The following is a 13,172-nucleotide window of genomic DNA, read 5'->3' on the forward strand; positions in this document are numbered from 1 at the left end:
GACTTACTTAATTTTCAGTTCCAAATCCAGCTCTGTGTGACCTTGAACAAATTTTGTAATATCATCATGTATTAGTTTATTGACCCATATCATGAATGGGATAACATGATCACTTCTCTCACAGAGTTGTTGTGAAAATTAAGATGTAATAATAGAGTAACATGGTTATGGTTATTACTTAATTTAAACCCTGAAGGTACACTAATGTGCTAGATATAATTATTATTAACATACCTTGGAAGAAACTGAGACTCATAAAATTTATGAAAATCAGTTAGTAGAAGAATTTTAATCCTATTCTCTCTCATTCTTACGCCTGAAATAGTTTCAAAACATAGCTCAAGGCAGTGAGCTATAGAAAAAACTGAGAACCATCTTTGACTTCTCTTGTCTTATGCCGAACCAAAACTGTCAATGAATTCTCTTAGTTCTGTCTTCAAAATGAGCCAGATTGTGACCACCTCATACAGCCTCCATCACATTTCCCCAAGCCAGGCCATTATCTTCTCATACCTGAACTAGGTCAGAAGGCTGAACACTGGTCTCCCTGCCCAAAGTTTGCCTACAGAGCTGATTTTCATCTCAGAAACCACAATGATATTTTGAAAACAGGCATGAGGTCTGTTCAATAACCTCTAATAGCTTTCAGAATGAAGGGCAAAATTCTCACCATGGTCTACGGGGTTCTAAGGGACCTGTCCCTTGTTGACCATCTGACCTTCTCTGTTGCAAACCTGGTTCTTCATCATTCAGTTCTAGCCACATCAACTTTACTGCTCTTCTCTAAACAAACATACAAGGACGCTCTTGCCTTAGGGCCTTTGTACTCTCTATTACCACTGCTTTGAAACTCCCCCCAGATACCAGTTTAAGTTATCTCTTTGTTTTTTTCAAGTACTCCTCAAAGGTCACTGCATCAGAGAGGAATTCCCTGACTACTATACATAGGAAACAGTACTTTTCTTCTCCTTCCCACCATTGCCTTCTTTATTTTAGCCCATTGTACTCAGCACCACTTGACCTCTCTCTACCAGCAGAATCCCAGAATCAAAGTGTTTTGTTTATCCTCCAAACATGTGACAGTGCCTAACACATGGTAGGTGCTCATAAATATTCCTTGAATGAATGAATAAATGAATTAATTACCTGATGCTCTGTGTGATTATATAACCTGAAAAGAGGGTTGATATATTGGATTTTTTTGTGTGTGTGTGATTCCTCAAAGAACCACTGAAGAGAAATTTAGGCAATAAAAATGTGAACTTCTCAAGGGTAAGGCCAGACAGAATCCTATTCACCTTCCAAATATTTCAGATATTTAATGAATGTAACTTTGTTCTCCCTGGAAACTCCCCAGAGGCGTAGAAGCAATGTAGGTTTCTCTCTACTTAACACCTAGCCAGTACTGACAGCATAGACCCATGAGTCTAGTTCTTAATTCTTGTTAAAAGAACTGAGAAGAATGAGAAATGGGCTGCATAGAATTAAGGAATTTGTAATCAATTGATTAATTTTGGGTTATTCATTCTGAGCTGTAAAGAAGTGAATGAAGTAGATGATGACTGGTTGCAGTAAATTTGGTAAAGTCAAGCAAACATAAATAATAAAGCGAGTTCTCTATTAAGAGTTTTTATCTACAAGAATTTTATAAGCAATGACACAGAAAAAGAATCTATCCACCAGGTGTCAATTTGAGCACATCAGATAGCAATGTTTTATCCACCAATCACTGATTCCCTACAATTTGCTAATCTCCTGAGATGGATGCTGAAAGCTGAATTAATCCAGACTGTCAACTCAGACTCTCACCATCAGAATACAAAATGGTATGTGCCCCAGGATTTCTTTAGTCAGAGAAATTGAGAAATCTCTCTTGTGTGGGGCTTGTGCTCTTCACAAACACAGTTCATAAGCAGTGCAGTATAAACAAAATAATTCATTTTAGGGAGTAGAGTTTTTTTAAATAGAAGAAAAAATTTTCAGTAAGAAATAGCTATTCTATCAAATACATACCTTTTTCTTCTCCCAAAGAAATTCATCTATCAGAAGACTCAGAAAGCACCCAAAAGACAACCGTGGCTATTTCTTCCCAGTCCCCACATAACTATGATTTCTCTTAGACTGAACTCAGCTCTGCTATATGCCTGCATATGAAGAAAATATCAACTTTAAAGCTTTACCTGAGTTTACAGCACATTCGAGTTAATATTGCCACCCATCATGAAAATGGGCTTACCACCTTAGAATTTGGGTTTGAAGGGGACAAGGGAAAACTTCCTGTTTGCCCTCTAAAATTTTGCTGAAAAATCAACTCACAAAAGTCAGATTAATTGGTTAAAAGGCATACTAAATTACTGAAGTGTACATGGGAAGAACCGCAGAGTGGCAACCCACACCCTACGATGGTGCAGAAACTTTTCTACTATCTTGAGGTTAACAGAGTAAACCAAGGTTCAGTGCATGGCCAAGAATAGGTTGTCTTAGTATGTTTTGTGCTGCTAAAAAGAAATAACTGAGGCTGAGTAATTTATAAAGAAAAAAGGTTCATTTGGCTCATGGTCCTACAGGCTGTACAAGAAGCATGGTGCCAGTGTTACAGATTGTATTTGTTCATTTGTGTTGCTATAAAGAAATACCTGAGACTGGGTAATGCATAAAGAAAAGAGGTTTATCTACCTCATGGCTCTGCAAGGTGTACAAGCATGGCATCAACATCTTCTCAGCTTCTGATGAAGCCTCAGGAAATTTTTACTCATGAAAGAATGTGAGGGGGGAAGTAGGTGTGTCACATGGTGAGAGAGGAAGCAAAACAGAGAGAGAGAGAATAGGAAGAAGGAGAAGGAGAAGAAGAAGAAGAAGAAGAGGAAGAGGAAGAAGAAGAAGAAAAGAAGAAGAAGAGGAGGAAGGGGAGGCAGGGGAGGAGGAGGAGGAGAAAGAAGGAGGAGGAGGAGGAAGAAGAAGAGGAGGAAGAGGAGGAGGAGGAGGAAGAAGAAGGAGAAGGATAAGAAAGAAGAAAGAAGAAGAAGTAGTGCAGGAACAGGAGGAGGAGGAGCTAGGCTGGACTTATCAGCCAGATCTTATATGAATTCATTACTGCAAAGAGGGCACCATGCCATCTGAGAGGGATCTGCCCCCATGACACAACACTTCCCACTAGGTACTACTTCCAACATTAAGGATCACATTTCCCATGAGATTTGGAGGGAACAAACATCCAGTCTATATTATTTCACCCATTGCTCCAATCTCATGTCTTTCTTGCATTGAAAAACACAATCATTCCTTCTCAGTAGTCCCCAAATGTCCTAACCTTTTCCAGAATCAACTCAAAAGCTCAAAGTCCAAAGTTTCAACTGAGACTCAAGGCAAGCTCCTTTCACCTATGAGCCTATAATATCAGAAATGAGTTATTTACCTCCAAGATACAATGATGGTACAGGCATTAGGTAAACATTCTCATTCCAAAAGGGAGAAATTAGTCAAAAGCAAGGGCCAACAAGCTGCACATAAATATGAAACCCAGCAGTAAAAACATTAAACCTTAAATCTCCAAAACAGTTTTTGACTCCATCTCTCAACAGTCAGGGCACACTGGTATGAGGTGTGAGCTCTCACGGCCTTGGGCAGCTTTACTCCCATAGGTTTGTTGAAGGCAGCCCCTGTGGCTGCTGTCACAGGTTGGACTCTGGTGCATGCAGTTTTTCCAGGCTACATGAGCATGCTGACTGTGGCTCTACCATCCTGGGTCTGGAAGTCAGCAGCCCCATTCCCACAGATCCCCTAGTGAGTGCTCCAGTGGGGACTCTCTGTGAGGGCTGCTAATCCTCATTTCTCCTTGGCACTGCCCTAGTAGAGGCTCGCTGGGTATTCAGGCTTTTCAATGCATGCCCTGAAGTTCAAATGGAAACTGCCAAGCCTCTTTCACTCTTGCATTGTGCATACTTGCAGACTTAGCACCACATAGAAGCTCCCAAGGATTATGGCTTTTGCTCTCTGAAACAGCAGCCCGAGCTGCACCTGGGGCTATTAGAAGCCCTGCTGGACCCAGAGCAGCCAGTATGCAGGGAATAGTGTCCAGAGGTGGCACTGGGGAGTTGCATCCTGGGCTTGGCCCCAGAAACAATTCTTTCCTCTTAGACTTCTCAACTTATGATACAATAGGCTGCCAGGAGGATTTCTGAAATGTCTTTAAGGCCTGTTTTCCATCATCTTGAATATTAGAACTTGGCTCCCTTTTAGTTATGCTAATCTTTTTAGCAAGTGGTTGCTCTATAGGCCCCCTGAATTCTTCATCTGAAAATACTCTTTCCTTTTCTACCATGAGCCAGGTTGTAGATTAACTAATTTTTTATGTTCTGCTTATCTTTTAATTATAATTTCCAACTTTAAGTTATTTCTTAAATTTCTTCTTCAAGATACCCTATGTTATTACTCTTAAGTTCAACCTTCTGCAAATCCTTAGGGCATGAACACAATGTAGCCAAGTACTTTGCTAGAGTATAATAAAGGTGACCTTTGCTCCACTTTTCAATAACTTCCTCATTTTCATCTGAGACCTTATTAGTTTGGCCTTTACTGTTCATATTTCTATCAGCATTTAGTCACAGCCATTTAACCAGTATTTAAGATGTATCAAACTTTCTTTCTTTTTCCTCTCTTCTGAGCTCTCCAAACTCTTCCAACATCTGCCCATTTCCCAGTTCCAAAGCCACTTTTACAATTTCAGGTGTCTTTATAGCAACACCCTACTCCTGGTACTAATTTTTTTTATTAGTTAATTTTGCACTGCTATAAAGGAATATCTGAGACTTGGTAGTTTATAAAGAAAAGAGGCTTATTTGTTTTATTGTTCTGCAGTCTGTACAAGTGTGGCTCCAGTATCCCTTAAACTTCTAGTGAGGCCTCAGGAAGTTTTCACTCATGAAAGGAGGTGAAAGGGGGAAGAGGAATGTCACATCTTTAGAGACAGAGCAAAGGAAAGAGTAGGAGGTGCCAGGCTCTTTTTAACAACCAGATCTTGTGTGAAATCGTTACCAAAAGGAGGGCACCAAGCCATTCAAGAAGGATCCACCCCATGACCCAAACACCTCCAACTAGGCCCCACCTCAAACATTGGAGATCACATTTCAACATGAGATTTGGAGAAAACATACATCTAAACTACGTCATTGACCAACGCGTTCTTTTTGGCCACTGCACAGAAAAAGCCAGTTCACTCAGAGAGCAGGTATTGCAGCAAAGAAAGTGTTTACTAATTGGAAGGCAGCCAAGCAAGGAGGATGGGAGATAGTTCTCCCATGCAGATTCAGCTGTGCAAGAATTTGGAGGCTAGGGTTTTTAAGGATTGTTTGGCAGAAAGGGGACTAGGTAATTAACATTGCTGATTGGTTAGGTTGGGGATGAAATCACAGTGATGTCAAAATTGTCTTCATATGCTGAGTCAGTACCGGAATGGGGGTCAGAGGACCAGTTGAGTTAGTTTGTGGGTATGGGTCACTGGTCCAAGTAGTGTTAGTTGGTCCACAAGAATACAGTGTTTTAAAAATATCTCAAACACCAGTCTTAAGTTTCACAATAACAGTGTTATCTATAAGAGCAAATGGGGAAGTTACAAATCTTGTGACCACTGGCTACATTACTCTCAAGTGATAAGCAATTTTAGATAGGCAATTTAGGGAACAATGGCTGGTTACTGCTTAACTATGCCTATATCTGAAGATAATTTAGGTTTCTACCATTATTGTAACCATGTGGCTTTGCATTGTTTTACAAAGGCAGTTTTAGTCCCTGAACAAGGAGAGGGTTAGTCTGGGGAAGGGACTACTATTCTTCTTGTTGTAAGGCTAAACTATAAACTAATTTCCTTCCATAGTTAGCCTGGCTTAAGTACAAGAATAGGTAATGGCAGTTATCTTATGAGGTTAGAAGCAAGATGGAGTCAGTTATGTTAGATTTCTCTCATTGTTATTATTTTGTATGGGTGATTTCACCAGCATCTGCTTCTGTGAGGACTTCAGAAAGCTTCCAATTATGATGGAAGGCAAAAGGTAGCAGGCCTCACATAACAAGAGAGATAAATCAAGAGCAAGGGAGGAGGGAGTTAGGGAACTTTCAAATAATCAGTTCTCATGGGTTCTGATAGTGAGCTCTCACTCACTTCTGCAAAAATGGTGCCAAGCCATTCATGAGGGATCCACTTCCATAATCCAAATACCTCTCATCCGGCTCCATATCCAACATTGGGGATCACAGGGATCACTTTTCTTTTCTTCTCTTTTCTACTCTTTTCTTTCCCTTTCCTTCCCTTCCCTTCCCTTCCTTTCTTTCTTTCCTTCTTTCCTTTTTTGAGACAGAGTCTCTCTCTGTCACTCTGTCACCCAGGCTGGAGTGCAGCAGCACAAACTCGGCTCACTGCAACCTCCACCTCCTAGGTTCAAGGGATTCTTCTGCCTCAGCCTTCTGAGTAGCTGGGAAAGTGGTATGTGCCACCATGCCAAGCTAATTTTTGTGTTTTTAGTAGAGATGGGGTTTCACCATGTTGGCCGGGCTGGTCCTGAACCCCTGACCTCAGGTCATCCACCTGCCTTGGCATCCCAAAGTGCTGGAATTACAGGTGTGAGCCACCGTGCCAGCTGGGGATCACTTTTCAACATGAGATCTGGAGAGGATAAACATCCAAACCATATCACAGGTGATGGTGGCAAATTAGGTTATAGTGGCAAATAGGTTAAGGTAGGGAGAGAAAACTTCACTAGCAAAGGTGCTCTTAATAGGTCAATGAAACCTCACTGGTAGCAGCCCGCAGAAAGGATAAATGATACATGTTTCTTTCAGATGTTTAGAGATGTTAGACTCTCAGTTAATCTTTCCTAGAACCAAAAAAGGGAAGACCTGGCTGCATCATGGAGATTCTCTATAGATGCTAATTTCCTCCAAAAGATAGATTTTCAGGACTACATCTGTTGCTGTTTCTCTTGACAACCATCTCAAAATATGTCAAAGAAATATACTTTGGGATAAAATACTTTTATTTCTTTCTGGCTGCTGAGTAAGTCAGGTAAAAAGAAAAAGAAAAGAATAAAATAAAAGAACTGGCAGAAAAACATGTAAGAAGAAAGACAGGCTAAATCCTCCCCAACACACACACACACACACACACACACACACACACAAACACACACACATTGAGTAGCATGAAAAGGCTCTTAAGAGTCAGGTAGCACAGTGGTATTCATCGTCATTTCCATTGGAACACTCTGGGGGATGTTCAAAGAATTTGGACACTCAGGCCTTCCCCACAGGATTGTCACCAAATGATCTGGGAGTGGCCATGCAGTAGCATTTTTTGCAGACTCTGTGGTGATTGTAATGTGCACCCAGGATTGATAGTCACTGTGTCAACCAAATTTTGGAAATCTCAAGAGGTTAAGTAATTTAAAGAGCTTTGTGGTCCTGAGGCACACAATCAAAACTAAAACCGAGTGTTTTTTTTTTTTTCTCTTAATTTATGACTCTTTCTCTGTATTCAATGACACTATCTCTGGGTCTGTCTTGAAAGCTTGATTATAATTACATGGCCAAAATTAGGATACCATGACATTACCATATCCTCTGAAATTTGAAAGAAAACCCTGAAGAACAAGTATTTCTGGGTGCATCATTTAATCATTAGGAGCATCCTTCTTAAGTTGACAAACTGTACTAGTTCAATATACAAAGATAAACCAATAAAAAGTTGTATTCTTAAGAACTGAGGCTGTATTACAATAATCACAATATGGTGCCAGCTATGTTTTCCTCTCACTCTCCACAATGGCAGGACTCTGTGCTTTGTTCTAGTGGTAACTCAGTGATCAACTGACAGAGGAAATGATCCCAACAGAGGACAGGCACTTTCTGTGATGGCCCTGGACTGTTGCTGCCGTGGCCCTGGGCCTAACTGAAATCAATTGTCAGTCTTCATTGGTATGCCTTTGCATACCCCAGAGCTAGTTGGAAAGGCAGATGATCCAAGTCACAGTCAATCTTAAAATGTTAACTCAGAAACAGAAATGTGCTAAAAGTTAATTTGATCTTGCAAACACACAAAATAAGATATGACTGGAACATCCATCATGAGAGGAAAGAGGCAGCTCCCCTCATGATTTCTTTTATCTTTCATCACTAAATATAATTTTGCTCTTTTATCATAGTAACATAGGATTGTCTTCCCTCCACAGCCATAGTAATAGGAGGTTATTATTACATGATTTTTCCCCTTTACAAATGCAGTCAATTTCCATGGTCTATTTATAATAATACGTATTTATAGTCATGACTATTTAGAGTATAAGGAAATATTGTATTTTCATATTAACAAATATATAAGATGCTCACAGGAAATTTTAATGGGAAGTTTGATGTAAGTTTTGCTCTAGAGGAATAAATATTGAAGCCAGGTAAAGTGTTACTCATTTGTCTTCTTTAAATATTTCACAAGATTTTTTTCAACCTCCCTTTACAAATGTTGACTCCACTATTACTCTATGAATGCATTTCTGAACTCCAAAAGAGTTGCAGTGATTAGCCTACTGTGTTTATATATGTTAAAGAAAATGTGCATTAAGCCCAAGCCTTACAAGTAAATGAAAATATCAGACTAATAAATTTAGTTCATAGTTGCCAGGGGTCCAAATCATGTGAGATATATCTTAGTAGCATTTTATCAAGTATGTACTCTGTACAAAAGTGATAAGCCACTTTGTAGGTATTATTCTATGTAATATAAGACTTAGAAGTACAGAAACCAGTGTCCTCAATTTGTAGGTGAGAAAACCAAATAGAGATTCTATGACTTCAATGTTGTCCACCTAATAATTAACTGAACTTATTGTTTTAATTTTATGAAGCCATAGGTTTAACTTTTGACAATATATTAATGAACTGAAAAGTACTGAAATTACTATCAGTGTGCCTAGTAAAATGTATCAAATAAAATAAAAAGTACAGCTCCTCTACAGAGTTGTTCACCTACCAAACACCGAAAGTTAAAGCTAGAAAATAAGTGAAATTCTTCACTTTATACTGATGGAACAGAGAACATTATTATCTACTCAAAGTTGCACAATTGTCTAGTCCTAAATTAATATTCAGGACTAGCCAATGTACTGCTATGCTTAGTTAACATTTTTCTTAGATTGGATATACTTGCTAAGCTGTCTCATGGTTTGCTTAAATAGATACTTTCAAAGTTCACTTTGGGCATTTCAGCAAGAAGCTGAACGAGAGAGAATTAGGTGCTTATTATTTTCATTAATTTTTTTAAGTTACACTTAGAAAGGACACCATCAATTGTTTTCTCTCTCTTTATGGCCCACTGTCATCTCCTTTTTGGTCCTCTACATAAGTGAATGAAGGAATCTACTCAGGAAACCATTGATAGAGCTGTTTTTGTTATATGTAAAAGTAGAAGAACAGTTCCCCTGTATTAGTTATGCATGATGAGAGGCTTAAAGGGGAAATATAATAACAAAAAGAAAAGGAAGGGGAGGAGTGCACAGTCACTAAAATCACAGATGTGATTTTCAAATCCCATTGTCCGACCACCCTACTCCCCAACACATCACTTTCAGCTGTGTCATTTTGGGTTATTTAATCTCTAGTTGTCTTGGTGTTATCTTTGAAAAACATAAATGATTCATCTCATAGAATATATGGAGATTTAAATGAAATAATGCATATGAAACAATTATCAAAGTACCAGGCATATATTGTTGACAATAAATATTTATTGTGTATATATTATATGTCAAATATAATTCCGTGTTTTCATTCATTGTTCCCTTTAACCTCAGAAGCCAAAAGTCATATTGTTTACTGCTGTGCTCTAGTGTCCCCAGTTGCTATTAAATGTAGCTCTAGAGATGAGAGATCAATGTCTTTATTATTACTCTGTCTCTTACAAGCTGTTTGAAAGGGCAGGCTGTTGTTTATGCATAGAGATTCGGTGGTGGTGGGGCTCTGAGCCTTAGTTGTATCTGCGAAATACAATTATTTCTACCTCCAACAATACTTTTGAATTTGCCTGCTATCACAGGGCAAGTATGTAATAAGCATTTAAGGTGTTTCATTAAATCTACACATCATCAATAATAAGAGACACCATTATTGCATGTTCTACTGAAATTTTTTAATATGCCAATGAAAATATAATACAATGCTTTCTTATCACATTGATCTTAAGACGTTATGTTACTTCAGAGACGTTAGAATGTGAAAAGAAATATGCATCTTGGAATAAATAAAATGCAGTGTTAAGCACTCATTTCCTTTCTAGGAAATACAGGCCACACCCACTTCCTAGGAAAAATTTGTCCACATTATTTGTACACATTATTATCACTAATATAGCATATCAAGTCATTTGCCCAATTCTTCACTTTCTTGAGGCTGTATTATACATTTATGTCCTTACCCTGGCTTCTTGGTCAGTGTTTTTTCACCCCTTGACATTTTACTTGTGTATAGGACTTAATAAGGTTAATAAAGGGTTCCTCAGTGTCAGCACTAAGCTGAATTTGGGGTTAGATAATTCTTTGCTGTGGAGGACTGATAGTTAGCATCACCTCTAACCTCTACCCACTAGTTACCAGTAGCACCCCTGCTTCCCTCCAAGTTGTGGCAACCAAAAATGTCTCCAGATATTGCCAAATATCCTCTGGGGTAGGGGATAAAATTTACCTTGTTTAGAACCACTGGATCAATGGTATGTTATGGGCTTGCCGTAACTAGAGGCTTGAATCTTGTTTACATGATGGGGCTATTTCTCTTACACTATGATGTCCAAGCATTAAAAGACATTCCCCTGGTAGTCTCCTTCTTCACCCTGAGCTTCAGAGTGAACACACATGGAGCAAACCTGAGCCCAGTTCATAGTTTGCAGCAGAGTTAGCATGCTGAGTCCAGCCTAGATCAGCCAATTGCATTGGGTTCCTTTTCTTGGGCTATTCTTTCCATTGGCAAGAGCATATCCTCTGGTAGTTTTTTGAGAAAGACTATATTCCTTTTGGGGGTCAGTTTTTAAGATTTTGAATTCTAGCTTGGAAATAATTTTCTCCTGGAATTTTGAAGGTGTTGCTTTATCATCCTTTTACTTCAAGTGTTCCAGAAAATCTAGCATATAGAGATGTTCAGTGACATGAACCTCACCACTGATCTAGGAAACCTGCCTTTTCTTTCCCACTCTGGGACTTGAGTAGATCTTTATCCCCAGGATGCTGAAATGTCATGATAATATGTCTTGATGTGCTATTTTTACATTTAATCATTTAATGAGCTAGAAAAGTTTTGAGTCCTTTCACCATAATCTCAGGGTTTTTTTTTTAATTACTGGGAAATTATCCTGTATTATTATTTATTTAAAATCCCCACCCCCCTTTTTTTTCTTATCTTTGTGGACCTCTTGCTAGTTGCAAGACATATTTTGTCTTTTTGTTCTACTTTCTAGGGATATATTTTTTTAACTTTCAAACTTTCTACTACAATTTAAAATTTTGTGTCTATGTATGTATATATATATAAAAATTTGTAAGAACTCTTGTTTTTCTTTTTCTAACATTCTGCATTTTCTCGTTTTATGGATTCACTATATCATCACTGTAGATAATGTGGATATGTAATAAATACAACAGATATACTTAAAATGCTATTACTGTATTTTCTGCTTTCTTTGAGTTACATTTATTTCTTTTAAAAATTTTTATTAGTCCTTGTCTTTCATGTCATCGACTTCTGTACATTATTCTAGACTGTTAATTCATATTAGAGTGAGGCACTGAGAAGCACTGTGGATACATTATGTTTCAGGGTCTCTAAATCTTTTTCTTTTGTGGTAGTCAGTGCTCTGTAGAGGAATCTCCTAATTTTCTGCTTGAGGAGAGAAATCTCACTTCAACATTTTAAACAAAAATGGTGTTTGGGTGGTGGGTGGGGGATGCTTTAATAATTTGGTTTAATAATTTTAACAGTCTTTCTGCTGTCAGTATGCCACCCTAACTCCACCCTTAACTGCCCATACTGTTTCCAAATTCAGGACTACTCTGATTCTGTGTCTCCAAAATAAGTGTTTGTTGGAACACTTATTCCAAGTGTTACTGGACTTGGAATTGGAATTTTCTGGGTCATGAACTTTGATATGTTACTGATGAACTGTAGTGTATATGGAGAAACAGAAGATTCAATTCAATGAGCAATGGATGGTAGAGGGATAATCACCAGGATAGATGATAGGAGGAGGAAGATCTGAAAGTCACGCTGACCCTTATGTGGAATTAAAACAATACTGCCGGCCAGGCGCAGTGGCCCATGCCTCTAATCCCAGCACTTTGGGAGGCCAAGGTGGGTGGATCACCTGAGGTCAGGAGGTCGAGACCAGCCTGACCAATATGGTGAAACCCTGTCTTTATTAAAAATACAAGAAGGAAAAGGAAGGAAGAAAGGAAGGAGGGAGGGAGGGAGGGAGGGAAGGAAGGAAGGAACTCCTATATTCTAGCCCCTAGCCTGCCCATAGCCTTCCAGATTATCTTATGTCTCTAGTTGCAGAGCTTTTCTAAGGTTCTGCAGCAGGTACACATTTGTTTCTTGTAGGCAACCATCTCTTAAAACAGTTCAGTTTTCACTTTCTTCCCTCTGAGTCAGCTACCATTCTTCTATCCGCTGTTTATCTTCCAAAAATTTGCTGACATCTTTCTCCTTTCATTCTCTTTACCTTATGGATTAATATATGTTCTTCATCGACTGACATGTTAACAGATTTTTACAAAGGAGCTGAGATAAATAATCCTGTTTAATTAATCAGATTTAACCAGAAGTTGGAAATAACATTTTTAAAAATGGCATAATAAAAATACATGACATTCTTGTAACATTTGAAGGCAATACAAATGTGGGAGAAATATACAATATTGAACAATCAAACCAGAGATTCAAAATTTATCAGCACGTTGATATTATGGAGCTGAGTCTACTGAATGTAAGAAATGTAATTTAACCAATATGAGTATAAATTCAGTATGTAAATTCAAAAAATTAGGTGTGCAAATGCAAGATATACAAGAATGTAAACAACTCCAGAAGGTTAGGTGAATTAAAACTGACTTTGCATCATTAGTGTGCCAGGAGTGCTGAAAAAGCCA

The sequence above is a fragment of the Papio anubis genome, chromosome 11 (genome assembly GCF_008728515.1).
Source record: "Papio anubis isolate 15944 chromosome 11, Panubis1.0, whole genome shotgun sequence".
Lineage (NCBI taxonomy): Eukaryota > Metazoa > Chordata > Mammalia > Primates > Cercopithecidae > Papio > Papio anubis.